General features: G+C 41.7%; 1 protein-coding gene across 1 annotated transcript in view; it reads left to right on the top strand.

Moving 5' to 3' along the window:
• Window positions 1-6,194: 6,194 nt before the first annotated feature.
• PHYHIPL (phytanoyl-CoA 2-hydroxylase interacting protein like) overlaps window positions 6,195-14,244 on the top strand; it is a 123,220-nt gene continuing 115,170 nt past the window's right edge. Inside the window, exon 1 of the mRNA XM_082052657.1 lies at window positions 6,195-6,310. The gene's annotated coding sequence lies outside the window, so the exon portion shown is untranslated. The remainder of the gene's footprint in view (window positions 6,311-14,244) is intronic.

Raw genomic sequence — 14,244 nt, 5'->3', positions numbered from 1 at the left:
TGCTTATTGGGTGGAGTGGTAATGATGAGAGGAAACCAACTGTGTGGTGCACTGTGCATTTTCAGGAGCTTTATCTCAAGTGAAAATGGGCAAAGGGAGCATCTCCTTGGAAGTATGATAAACCTTTTAAGCAGCATTACCAAATCACTGCTTGGAAGAGAGGAGAATAATGTTTCATTAATGTTTTTAATATCTCATCATGAAACCTATTTTTGATAAATGTGGGCTCACAGCTCTACTGAGAAAGTGTTTTAAAGTTTTCAGTTAACAAAAAACAAAAACAAAGTCAAAACAACACCCTCTATTTTTAATGATTTGCCAGTCTTTAGCAGGTGTTTGAATGTTCCCTTCTAAGCAAAAAGTCTAACCTTAGTTTAAATCTAGATAAAATTGGAATCTATTTCCAGCCCCTTCTTAACATTTGTCATATAAATCAAATAAAATTGTACCTCAAATTTCCACAAGGAGATACTTCTGTTGCAATAAAGTCATGCTTCAGTTTTTGCCCCTTCAAGTTAACTAGATGGAGTTCCACATGTCCTTTACCAAAGTATTTTGGATCTCTGTGCCCCATTCTCCATCCTTTCTCTGCGCTGCCCTTCTGAAAAGGGAGCACCAACCATGGACACCTTATTACTGCAGCAGCACAGGCACCATCTAAACACAAGGGCTTCACAGGAGCACAGGGACACTTGATCCCAGGTTTGGTGAGCTTGCTTCCTGCCCTCAAATATTCTGAACATTGAGCTTGACTGAAAATGGGAATATAGTATTCTTTTATCTTTCCTCTGCCTGGGCACACAGAAGTGAAAACAAGCTGTTTCTTGGGAAGTTGTGCATCTTTGCTACTTACTTGGTCACAGTACCAAGCTGGGTATCAGAGGGCAATACCCCATACAGGTTTAATTACTTTAATTGGTACAAAGTGGCCAAGGTGACCCCTGAGCCCCTGTGGTGGGTCAGCTGCTTTCTTGCTCCCCCACCTTAGCAGGGTAGAGGAGAAAATAAAGTGAAAAAGCTCATGGGTGGAGATAAGAGCAGGGACACCCCTTAGGTGCTGCTGTCACAGATGAAACAGACTCAACTTGGGGAAAAATTAATTTCATTTTTTAACGATTAAAATAGGTTTGGATGGTGAGAAAGGCACCTAGCTGCCACCCCCTTTTTCCACCTCACCCTCCCACCCCTGCTCTCCAGCTCTGGGGCCAGGTGTGTTTTCCCACCTCTCACCTCTGCCGCCCCCAGGCACCACCTGTGAGGCTGAGGGGCTCAGCAGGGTCACCACAAGTGGCTGGAACGCACCGTGTCCCACCACAGGCAGCCCCAGCCTCTCTTCACACAGACCCCTCAGCCCTGCTGCTGCCTCAAATCCCACCTTGGCCCTGCTGAGCTCCATCGGAGGGGATTTGGGAGCAGCCCCCCCAGTTCTGTTGATGCCTGCAGCTGCCCCTCACCTCGATGGGCCGGGGAGCTGAGGCTGATTGTGCTGGTTTAACACATAAAGTTTGGAAAGTCCCAGCTACAAGGAGCCATTTGGTGCATAAAGAGGGGCTACTGGAGAGCCAGCTCAGGTGGGGGCTGTTGCTGCTGAAGAGCTGCTCTCAGGGCTCTTCCAGGGGGCTGCAGGCTGGGGCTGCTCAGTGCTGTGGTTTTGTGGTGCAAGCAGCACCTGAAGCAGATGCTTTCATTGCCACAAGGTTCTGCTTGTTGCCCTGAAGCGGGTAATGCTGGCCCTGGTGAGCAGAGAGCGGTGGGGCAGGAGGAGCAGCACTGCAGGAGCACCCACAAGGTAAGTCCTCTCTCAAAATCCTGTAGGAGAAACAAGTTGATTGTAAAGCTGCCTGTGGTACAGTTGAGGCTGGACACTGTGTTCCTTCTTTTTGCTGTGTGTTGTATGTGTGATTCACAGTGGGGTATAATGTCTGCTATCCCGTAGGTGATATGTTGTCTCTATGCTGGGTCATCATAAAAGCCTTTTGTTTCTGGCTGTGTGACTGTGCCTGTATTGGGACCACAGGATTGTAGAGGATTCTTTAGTCTCCAAATGCTTGTTTTCCTTTGTTCTAACATGCTTCTTTGTAGCCAGGTGTATTTTCAATTGCATATCTAGCCTCCTCCAGGGCTTAGTTTGCCAGGGCTGGGTGGAAATGCTTGCATTAAATCGAACAGTAGCACCCCGAGGAGGGTCCCCTCTGCTGCTGTGCGCTCAGTCCCCAGCTCCAGGTGCTGTGTAAGCACAGACAGTGTGTTTCTGTGTATGACACTGCTTGGTTTTAAATTGCATTCTAGTGTGATAAGTTGTGTGATGAATTTAGGTCTTGGCTTTGGGAGAGAATTGTACGTTATTCACACAGGTCAAAAGTCATTCACATCGCAGTTTAAAAAAATTGTTTGGAAGAAATAAATTTGGGGTAGACTGTTGAACATATTTAGTTATTTAACATGCATACAAATCTGACCTTGCATCTTTGTTCCTTAATCTGTGCTGATCTGTTATGTTTGTGCGAATATAAGAGCAATCAAAAAGCTGTCATGATTCAAATTAACAACATTTTTAAACATCTGATAAAGGAATTGCTTCCTATTTCGAGTCGCTGATATTTTTGTGAGGTATGGGAGTAAAGGCAACAGCAGATGGCAAAAATTTCCAGCAACAGGCAGTGTGACATCTAAGCAAAGCTTTCCCAACACCGCTGCTGTGGCAGCAGATGAAGAGACTGGCACGTAGGGAGGACGTTACTTTTACAGAGCTCAGTGCTTCGAAAGACGGGCTTTGCCGGCTGAGCCAGGCTTGGCAGAGCTGAGTGTGCGGCAGCAGCCAGGGCCAAGGGAAGAGTAACAAATGCTAAGAAAGGGGATGCCAAAGGCACCGCAAAAATGTAGCAGAACCTTTAATGGTGTCTTGAGGTTTTCCTTGCTTTGGACCTTTTAGGACTTTTTCTAAGACAAAATATCGGAGTTGTGGCTTTCCATCAACATGTTTGCATCCATCCGTACATACAGGGAAGAGTATTTCAGCATTTTGTAAACCTTTGCAAAACGTTCAGAAACTTAAAAGAACCTGTTGTTTCTGGGAGAAATCAAACTTAAATACCTGAGTACATAATTCAGATAATTGCTGTTATCTGCATCTGCTATAAGTGTTTAAAGTAGTGATTAATTGTGCCAGAAAATGAACCTACCTTTATTCCGCTACAACTTTGTATTTCAGAGCTGGTAGAAAATGAATTTTATGAAAGCTTCTAGGTTAGTTCTTATTTTACATCATGTATTATCTACACTATTATGTTTTCTTGCAATCTATTTTCACTTAACCCATCCAAAATGATAAAACTTCACCGCCTCTTTGTAAGCAATCTCTGTAGAAATTACATTTGGACCTGCAATTCCAGTGGTTAGATTAGTATGTGAAAATCTTTGCTTTTGGGGCTTGTGTTGACTAGGTTATTATTTTTAAGGGCTTTAAAATTATAACCTGATCTAGTTGAAGAATCCCCTGCTTGTTGCAGTGGGATTGGACCAGATGACCCTTAAAGGTCCCTTCCAACCCCAACCATTCCATGATATACGTAACCACTGAGAAGCACAGATTTAAAGACTCCCAAATAAATTATTTTAAGAGTCAAGGGTTTTAGAAGATTTTATTTATTGTATTGCTGAATAATGGATATGTTTAAAGGAAAACTATTTGCAATATTTTCTTTTCTGCTTCTTAGTTTTTGCTGTTGGATAGTGGAAATAAAAAGTGTTTCTTCAGGTAGTTATGGGCCTGGCATCTTGAAAAGACGTGAATCTCCTAAAGCAGCTCTGGAGAAGCGTATTAGGACTTGACTCTGGTTTGGTGCAATGAAAAGTGCACATTGTTGTGCTGTTGGACTGGTATGTGGGAGGCTAAAGAGTTTCTGGTGTCAAAGACCAGCACAAGGACACTTGCAGCTCGAGTTTACGTTAGAAGGAATAAAAGAAATCTCCTTGTGAGTGTCACTGACTGATCATTAAAGTGAAAGATTTTTCTTCCTTTGCATGTAAAGTTACAGCAGGTTAAAATTGCACTCGGTGTGTTGTTAGCACAATACACTTGTATCTAGCTGAAGCTTTCTGAGGACACTGACCTGTGAATTGTATTTTGAAATCTGCCACTGAGCTTTGAGGTGCCCAGAGGCACCATCTGGACTTGTCAGGAATCGAGAAGCAGCTGCATTTCATAAGAGTCTGGAAACTAGCCGGGTAATAACCTCACAAAACAACATCGTTCTGGCTCAAATGATAAACTTCATTAGGTCAATATAGCTACACATACTAAAGAATTTAAAGCATACTTTTACAAGATTACATAAAAACATGCTTATAGTCCTTATAAATAGTGAAGACTGAGAAAAATTACCTAGTGCTTATTAAACTTTCTTCCATCTTCTGAATTCTGTAGTCAACAACACTGACATACTTTGGCTATTACTCTCTTACTTTGCAAACAAAGAGAAGAAAATAAGTTAAATGTTTTTGTAGTTAGACATTTCAGTATTATTACAGTATACTGTAATAATTACAGTAACTTCCCCTTCATTCTTTTTTATTTAAGCACTCAATTTATGTAATTTCAGGAAAGCAGGTAGAAGACTTGTGATGATGTTAGGGAGCCAATGCCTAATGTTTTATTTCTGTGAATGTTGTGCTGCATTCTAAACAACTTTAGCTTTTAGGATGCTGGTTTTTGAGAAGCCACAGGGAGTTAGTAGCGATAGTGTTCTTCTGAATATTTTTATCCCTACTCTTTTCAGTAGTTAATATTGAATCAAATATAGTACTGGAAATGGGAGACTTATTGCATTTCCTGTTGTTTGCACAAAAGCTTAAGGTAGGTTAAGTGTTTTGGCAAAATCTGATTGCAGGAAAGAAGCGTGTGTAGGGCTTTTTGTTGTTGTTGTTTGTTTATTTGTTTTTTAACTATAGAAAGGTATTTTTTGCGTGCATCTGTGAACGTGGGATTTTAATGCAGGTTTCTACAGCATACTCCATTTTTCTTGTTTTAGATTGGGAGATTAACTGATGGTTCATCTTAAGGGCTCCTACAGTTGTAGAGAGGAAGATCTTCCTGGTAATAAATAAGCAACGTATTTGTGCTCCTCAAGCGATGGAAAGAGGAGAGGTAAAACTTTTATAACTGTACTCTGCTGCACAAGCAATTCAGCTGTATGTACTAAAAAAAGCAACTTTGTAAAGCCTCTGCCTGGCCCAAGCACACAGTGGCAAACCTGGGAAGGGCTGTGCTGGGGCAGGCCAAGGTCTGCCCAGTCCTGGATTGTGCTGCCCAGAGCCATGAATGTTCTGTAGGATTTCCTCTTGGGATCCAGCAGAAAACTCAGAGGCCTCACACAACACAATCAGCTTTAAATTTGATAGTTACATCGAGAACATAGAAAAAGGGTCCACCATTTAATTTTCTAGCTTCTTCAGACAGCCTTGTGACTTGGAATTTTTGGGTCTGGGTTGTTGTTTTTTTTTTTTTCTATGTTTAAAAGTGTTAACCTCATTTCTTGATTTTTACCCTGCTATTGCCTGAGTAAAATACAGTTAATAATGTGGTGTAGGAGGGGAAATGTTGTTCACATGTTGCTATGTTGTCCACTCAGTAAAAATGGGGTGAAACAAACTCTTCAGTGGCTCAGGCCAGGCTTATGCCTTGGTTGTACAGGTGGAAACACTCTGCCTGTGAGTGATGCTCTCATGGGACAGTGCTGGGAAAATGTTTGTTTGTTGTTGTTGTTTTTTCAGAAGAAAAATGTTGGTTTTGTTATTAAACTCTACAAGTTTTAAGTTCTCCAAGAAATCTCCAGAGCTTCCTCTTCCCAGCCAACACTGCCCTTGATTTGCACATGAACCCTGCGGGATGAAGTAATCAGGAGAAAGTTCTTGTTTTCCTGTATCTGTTTTCCTACACAGACTTGTTGCCTTATGAATTTCACTAGACTAGGCATGTGTTTTAAGTCTGACTTGTGTTACGTTAGAAAGGTCTGTGCTGTGGGAGGATTTCCTAAACGTTGTTTGTTGACTTAGGGGAACAAGATCATTCCTGTTGCTCCATGCTGGCCTTCAGAAACGGGCTGACGTTTGTGTGTGGCAGCCACATGCTCTGGGAGATGGGGACAGCTCCGTCCTCTTCCTGTTGCAGAACCAAATTAATAACAACAAAATAAGAAAGCTATTGTCTGAGAAGGGCCAAAGACTGCTTTAAAGAGGCATCAGTTTTATTAAAAAGAGGTGTTTTCAGCCAGGAGGTTCCTGAGAGCCTTGCATGTAGGCATTAAGCAGGGTAAGTGGTATGTCTCTATCTGTCAGCCTGCCCGAAAGAATCGGGGCAGAAGCATCCGATTGAAAAACAGGCACTGACTTCCTCTCATCCTAGTACCTATCCATGAGAAAAGAAGCAAAAAACCTGGGGGGAGTATTTTGGCATCTCCCTGAGGAAGGTAATAATCCCAAATGTGGTGTGAGAGCCCTTCATGATCACACGCTGGCACTCGCTCCTCACTCTTGCTGCCAGTTTCCCTCCCACGCTTGCTCAGTCTCGGGGGTGATGCGAGTCTGGATGCTGGACAGTTAATCAACTGCAGGAAAATTAACGTTTTGGAGGCCGCTCTTTGGTTGCGGGGTGCCTGCTGTTTAATAAAACGCAGCATGCTGTCACGTATCGCATACTTACGTGACCTTGCTGGCTGCCTGCTCTGCTGGCTTTTGGGTTTGGCTGGGGTTTAGCATTTCTCAGTGCTGAGTGTCTCTGTTGCCGAGGGGAGGGTGGGCTGGGGTGCCCTGGGGAAGGCAGATGATCTCCAGTCTCGACTGCTCTGTGTTTTCTCCAGGACTGCACGCCCTCCAGAGAGCAGCGTCCCGTTGTCCCTGGGTACCTGCATGCAAATGGGAAACACTCCCAATGTGGCGATTGCATTTTGAATGGTCCTTGTGAGGCTATTTTGGGGAGATGATGATGAAGGGGAGGTGAAGGGCCATCTGCCAAGGGGTGGCCAGGTGTTTCTTATGGTGATTTTTGTGCAAATGAGAAGTTGCCCAGCTTTTAGCTAATGATGGCATGAGCCTCCAGGTGTGGAGCCAAAATCCCCATGGTGTGGGGAGGCTTTCCAAAAAGTGACTGACAGCAGAGCTGGGGTTGTTCTTATGAGAGCAGAGCTATGAAACAAACATAGGCCAACCATGGGGAGGAGCTCTGTGTGCAAATCCTGCACCTTGGGTTGTGCGCACCTGACAGCACATGAAGGACAACCCAGCCCTAAAAAACCCCTTGAAGTCCTCCTTTTGCAATAATGAAATATATGAAGATTATATTTGAATATTTGCCATGAAAACTTCAGGCTACGTCTAAAGCTGGCAGTGGTGCCACCAGAGCTAGAACCAGTGCCACAGGGGTGGTGATGCGACCGCAAGGGCAGTAATGATGACACAGAACTAGTGATGGGGCCACAAGGCTGCCAGTGGTGCCACCAAAGCCAGAATGGCACTGCAGGGGCTAGCAATGGGGCCACAGGGCTGGCACTGGCACCACAAGGCAGGGAACATTGCCACAGAGGTGGCAGTGGGGACACAAGGCTGGCAAATGAAAGTTTTCCAGGAATACCACCTTTTTTTTTTTTTTTTGAGCTAGAAAATAAAGTCCCCAAATGCCCAGATAATTAAAAAAAAAAAAAAAACAAACCACAAAAACTATTATTTGGTTTTGGTTTTTTTTTGTTATCTCTGATTTCTGCTGTGGGATCAAAACCAGAAATTTTGTGACTCTGATAGGAAACCTGTTCTCATGGGACTGTCAATTCACATCCAGCTCTGGCACTGTTTCAGCTTGCGTTTAACATAAACCAGTCTCCAGATGTTTGAGGCTGGTACTAATGGCTGGGTTCACTCATTTGTTCTCCAATTATATGCCTTACAGGCTGCAGAGAGTGTTCTTTGACTGACAGCCGAATATTGGCAAGCTGACAGCTGACTGTGAGGCTGACAACAGCCACACAGTCTCGAACTCATAAATCCTTTTTTCAGAGATGTGCATGTGAGTACTAGAGAAAGTGTCAGACCTGGGATGCACAAATCTGTAAAATTCAGCAATGTTAGCTGGTGACCTTGGGTACATAAATCTTTAAAATAAGGCAACAGGGGCCACCCGGTTTCTGAGTTACTTGGCTGTACTGTCACCCTGTGCACTGGAATGCAAATTGCTTTCTGCTGTCACTGATAGACTGTCTTTGCTGTCACTGATTTTTGAGACTGACAGCACCAGTTGGATTCCCTGTTTCCCAGACACCTTAGTGTGGGCAATGTCCCACACAAACCTTGCTTCCTCAGCTCTGCCTTCTAGAGGTCTCTTGTTTTCTGCATTTTCCTGGATATTTAGTGTTGTCTCTGCTCATAAACAGAACCTTCTCCAAACTTGTCTTTTTAGGTCCATTATGCTGAGTCAGAAGGACCTGACCTTGCTCTGTCAAAGCTCTGGTAGATGCTAGAAGGACTTTGGTTTGCAATTACACTGTTTTTTTTCTGAAGCTCTGTAGCCTGCTTTGTATCAATTTAACTGCATTTCAGAACAAGTCAACTTAATTAATAGTTTCCCTCAGGATATCAAACAGCAGTATATCAGATTTCTTACTGAAATCCATAAACATTACATGGTTTCCAATTAATTTCTTTAGTCTTCTTCAGTTTCTTTAAAAAGAAAATACCATCAAGCTTGTTTGCCAATATTTTCCTTTAAGGAGCATATGTTGTTTGATCATCAAGGTTTGAGTCACCTTGACCTTGTTTTCTATTAGCTTTTCATGCTCAGTAGTGAAGGTGGTGCCACATCATCTGTTGAAAATCCACTTATTGTGTGAGACTTTGGAAATTTTAATTGAAAATTGCCAAATGACCAGGTTTTCTCCTTTCTTACAGAGTCTGTGTCACAGAGCCCAGTGAGCAGAGAAGGGTTACCTTTAAGCTCCTTTAAAATAACAATTTATTGCTGAAAAAATATTGTGCTTTCATTTTCCTTTCTACTGTTGCTATATGAGTGGTTTCCTAGATCAGTTATGGAAATCTCTAAGGGTTTGATGGTGCTTCCGTTTCGATCTGTAAAAATTGTGCTGCCAAGTGGAGGGGACATTTTCTCAGGAGCACAGGGGAGGGAAGGGCGAAGGGCTGGGGGTGTGTGTTGTGCTGGTGACTGTGGTGTCACAACAAGGGGCTCCTGCAGAGACAGGGGGGATGCCACCGACTGCAAAGTCAAGGCTAAGAACTGAAAGGGGGATACTGACTTGAAAAATGTAGCGCCAGAGTTTAGGTTTCTTAAGAAGTGGGACAGCTTTTGGAGTTAAGTGTTCAGAAGAAAGATGGGCTTTACCTAAGCCAAGCCTGGTTGGTTTTAATTATTTTAGTGGCGTTATACATCATCAAGGCTTGTACGCTTTTTTTTTTTTTTTTCAAACTGGAAAAGACATTGTGCACAAATCTGCGTGACACATCGCAAGCAAATGGAATCATGAAAATCCTGCAATCCAGGAATAAAAATGATAGAGAATAATAAAATTTATGAAGGAATAATAAAGAATATTACAAGTAAATAACCCCTGATAATCACAGCACATAAAAATGAGCAAGAAACAAATGTAGAATTATTTTATACACAAATGCCACAGATCCAAAACAAAACCACAAACCAACAAAAAAAAGCCCCTACTATGCATGAAAAGAAATTGCTGGTTAAAATCAGAGTATAGATATAAGATATGGAAAAGCTTGGCAGAAGAAGTGGAATGCTGTAATAAAAAGAAACAAATTAAACAGGCGTGACGGCTCCCACCATGAGGAGTTATACTTGCCAATCCATTGGGTGTTTTAAGGTGTTGTCAAGAACAAAACCACCTGCTTCATACAGTGTCTTTGGATGCGTAGAAAAGTTAACATAGGTGCTTTAGCACATGTTTCTATAGATACTGAGCTGCTGTAGGATAAGAAGGGTTTGTTTTGGTTTGGTTTGGTTTTTGCCTGAATATATAAAAATAAAAAGATGAAGTGGAAAAAAGGGGGGAACAAATGGTCACTGACAAAGTTTGCTGAAGATTTAAAATCATTTGGGATGGTTCAAACAGATGTTACTTGGTATTATTCAGGGTGGTGGGACTGTGGTTCTTAAAATTCTGCACAGCTAGATGAGAAATCGGCAGGGACTGTGTACTGTTAGAAACTGAATGTTCAGTTCAATAGTGCAGGAAACAAGTCCAGTGGCACTAACCTTGGGACGGGCTCCAAACAAGCTGCTGCCTTCTTAGGAAAGAGTTGGTACGGTCATTCTGGAAACTTGACTGAAAATGTTCAGTCAGTGACACTAATGAACATATCTAACGAAGTTTTCCTCCCTGATGACAAACAAGTACAGTTTTCCTTATGAGACGTCTCTTTTTTTCAAATGAATAATCCTCTGCTTGCGATCATGTTAAGTAAATGAAGTTCATTAGCTATCCCTTTCACTTCCCAATTTAATCCTCTGATATTGAAAGTGTGTGTGTGTGCATTCCTATTTTAAAACATGTTATCTTGTTCAGGTCCAGTCTAGTTTCTAGTGTAAAGTTTTTGCTCTGAATTATCTCAAAAGCTTTTGGTCCGTATTTTCTGCTGTTCAGTTTGTTGTATTTTCTATTATTCTGTTTCTTAGCGTTAGAAACCTTTGCTTCCTCTGCATCAGGGTTTTCTTAATTCAGTGGAGATCTAGCACGTTAGGATTTTTCTACAGCTGAGGTGACCTGTAGTTTGCAAACTTGGTGATATTTTAGATTTTCTTGAAAGAATTTTTCTTTTTGTTTTATAGGCATTAACTATCTATAGTAGCCATTCACAGTTTCTTCCATTTGCTCAGTTTTGTCCTGATATTAGTAGGCTTGGATGCAGTTTGAGACTTACACTGGAAACAGTTATTTAATAAGAACAGTAAACTGATTTAATAAAAGTTTAATTTCTGAAGTATTATGTCTATGAGCTTTCACTCAGAGGTTGCCTGCATAGTGTTCAAAACAATCTTCTCTTAAATAATCAGAAAAGATCTTTCTGGTATGAAAGCCTCTCAATCTCCCTTGTGACTTTCACCGTTTGTTTAATTTTTTAAAAATTAGTTTTTCAGCATTATAACATGGACATGAATACTTAAATTATGTTTGAATCGCTGAGCAGAGCAGAAACTATTGCAAAAGAGTCTCTTACATTCACTGACTTGAGAATTTTACAGGAAACTAAGTAAAATATGGTAGATCTCCATCTTCCTTTTTTTCTGGATAATTACACACAGATCAAAATTCACTGCCCCCACATTCAGGCTCACTTTTGTGAACGCAAACTGCTGGGTGGGTGAAATTTAATTCCTCAAGGAACTGCTTTTGGGATTTGTGCCCAAGAGCAACCGACCAGGTGCCTGAGAAGTTGGGCCCACCGCAGTGCAGAGAGCACGAGGGGGAGTAGCTTGTTTGCTTTGTGAAACTTAAGCAGTAAAATGAACTGTGAAACCATTTTTCATGATTGAAGGAAGGGTCTATCTACATATAGAAGTAGTCACGTTCAAATTTATTTCATACAGAAATATTATACGACATACAAACTTTTTATTCTTACTGCTGAGATACTCATTCAGCACGTTTGTTTCCTGCAAACTCGTTCACTCTGAGCACATTGATGCATTTGCTGTTCTGTACTGAGCTGATCCACATTAAAAAACCCTCAGAGGGTTTTTCACTGGAGTTGCTTTCCATTAATCTGTTGCTTATAATATATGCAGGAATATGGAAATAAATAAGTCATTTATTATTTCATTTGAAGAAATTGCTTAGGATTAATAAGATTATTCTTTTTTCATGGGAAGCGTAATAGCTGACCTTTAAAAGAATGGGTTTATTGTTCTGATGAGATACTGAAGTCCATTTTTAATTAAAATATTTTTTATAAGCTTCAGATTCTTAAATGAGGAAAACCAAATTATTTCTTTGCTCATGGTTATTTATGCTACAGCATGGAAATCATAAAAAACGAATCAAATCAGGAGAAAGATTGGTGGCTGCTTCTCTGTTCCTCTCTTCTTCCCCAAATCTTCTCCAATTCTAGTACAACTAGGAATGCAAGTTGTAAATAAGATATTCCTGAAATGAGTGTTGCTTAGTTGCATTTGAGATCAACCAAAGTTTCAAATCTAGAACACAAATACAGAATTAGCATTATGTGTTAGTTGCTAATGACTTGGACACAAGCTGAAAACCAGTGGCAACTGTCATAAATATTTTCTTTAATGTTTTTTTAAAACTAAATCTTTTAGAATGTATAAATACTAATGAGAATCAGCGGAATTACAGACAACTCCTCAGAAAGATAAGCTTGGTACCCTGCATCAGTATGTTTTCCTTTAATTAAGTAATGTATTTTCCTATTTTATCATCCTCTGAAAGTGTCTCAGGACTGTCCTCCATTAGGTGAGAGCTAATCTGAGCAGATATCCACTTTCTCTTTGCCCATCACCTAGATGGGATGATTAATGTAACACATTGCTTTCAAGTAGGAATCAATTCATAGGGTCTTAAATAGGATCAAGCAGGAGAATTTAGACTTTCATGTAATCCAGTGCACCTTCGTCCATCTGGAGCATGACCAAATATTGCCCCTGTTGCCTGCTGGGTCCAGAAAATGCAGCAAGGAAAGAAAATGCCTTTCCCTGCACGTTTGTTGCACGAGCATCAGAGGTTTTTGTAAGTGGTGGGTCTGTAACCCTATTGTGAAGATCCCCGTTTTCTCAAGCCCAGAGGAGGGACTTGCTTCCTCACCTTGGCTTGTGTTTCTCACCTTATTCTTGTCTGTGCTGGGTGCTGCCAGCTCCTGAATTGCAGTTCTTTAAAAGGAAGGAACATCAGTTTCTGCAAGGAGACGATGATTTACAATAAAGTTGTTCCTTGGAAATAGCAGCAGGACATGACTGGAAATGGCTCCAGCATCAAAGGAAGCATCCTCCCAAAGCATAAGACAAAGGAGAACAAATGCCTTAGATGAAATATAAAATTGTGTATAACAAATCCCACCCTCCTCATGCTCAGGGAGGCAGTGATACCCCTGTTTCCCTCCCAGCTCTCTTTCTTCCTTCATGGCTTCAAGTTCTTGCACAGAGGTTTTGAGTTCCACTGCAGCAGAGCTACGGAGCTCCCTAGAGACTGAGAGCTCCCCTTTCTCCTCCGTTTTGCCCTACCCAAACTTTGGTGACTTAGTAGGAGCTATTTCTTATTTTCATTGGTGTAAATAAAGGGCTCAGCAACAAAAATGTTCATTTTAGCCATCCAAAGAAAAGCTTATAATGAACTACTATGTACTTTTTGCCTCTGGACTCAATTGATCTCCAGGAAGAGCAAAGATGAGCCTAGGGGTGGGCAGAGAAGCATCACAGAAAATATTTCCTGAATGCTCCATCCCCCTGGTATTGATATAACATCGATCCTCTGCTATCCCTGTGGTCTGTGACTTCTGACTCCATGTTTTATAGCACACAGAAATCTTGCAAAGGGGGCACGTGGTGTCTCTTTGTGCGTGGGAGGTACCTGGTGCCTCTGAGGCAGCAGGCTATCAAGTAAGAGTTTATCTGTCTGGAGACCTGCACAGCCTGTCTCAGTTCAGGCTCCTACTTAACCGATTCTTTTGTTTGTTTTACCTACTCGGAGAGGATACCAAGCCCACCATTTCTCTGGCACCACCCTTTCGAGTTGGCCGAACTGTGTATATTTTTTTACTTATGTGTATATATAAGTATGTATTAGTTTTGGGTAAGCTAATGCAATTGTGAGAACTTTTTTTTTTTTTATTGCCATTGGCAGTGTTTGAAACCATTTGAAATGCAGCCACATTGGCTTCTGCTCTGTAAGAAACAGGAGGAAGGAATTGGCGTCTGCCAAATGGAAAAGGATAAAACTGGTGTAATGATATGTTGCAATCGCACTGCAAAACCTACCACAGTAAATTACTGCTGTAACAACCTCCTTCCTGTTGCGAAAGGCTCCAGACCAGGCCTTCTTGTGTCTGTCTGCTTGACATTTCAGTTCTTGGGAGAAAGTTGCCTCTGCGACCCTTAGCACTGAGTGACTGCTAAGGTTCTTGGAGGACAAATTGACCAGCAAGGAAGAAGGCCAGCAGGGGCAAGTGCCTGATTTTGGGCTGGGTGATGCTGCTGGAGGTGAGCACCATCAGGCT

The sequence above is a fragment of the Streptopelia decaocto genome (assembly GCF_964273445.1).
Source record: "Streptopelia decaocto genome assembly, chromosome: 5".
In the NCBI taxonomy this organism is placed as follows: Eukaryota; Metazoa; Chordata; class Aves; order Columbiformes; family Columbidae; genus Streptopelia; species Streptopelia decaocto.
Note: the sequence above shows the minus strand (reverse complement) of the source record. Positions and strands in the feature narration are given on the sequence as shown.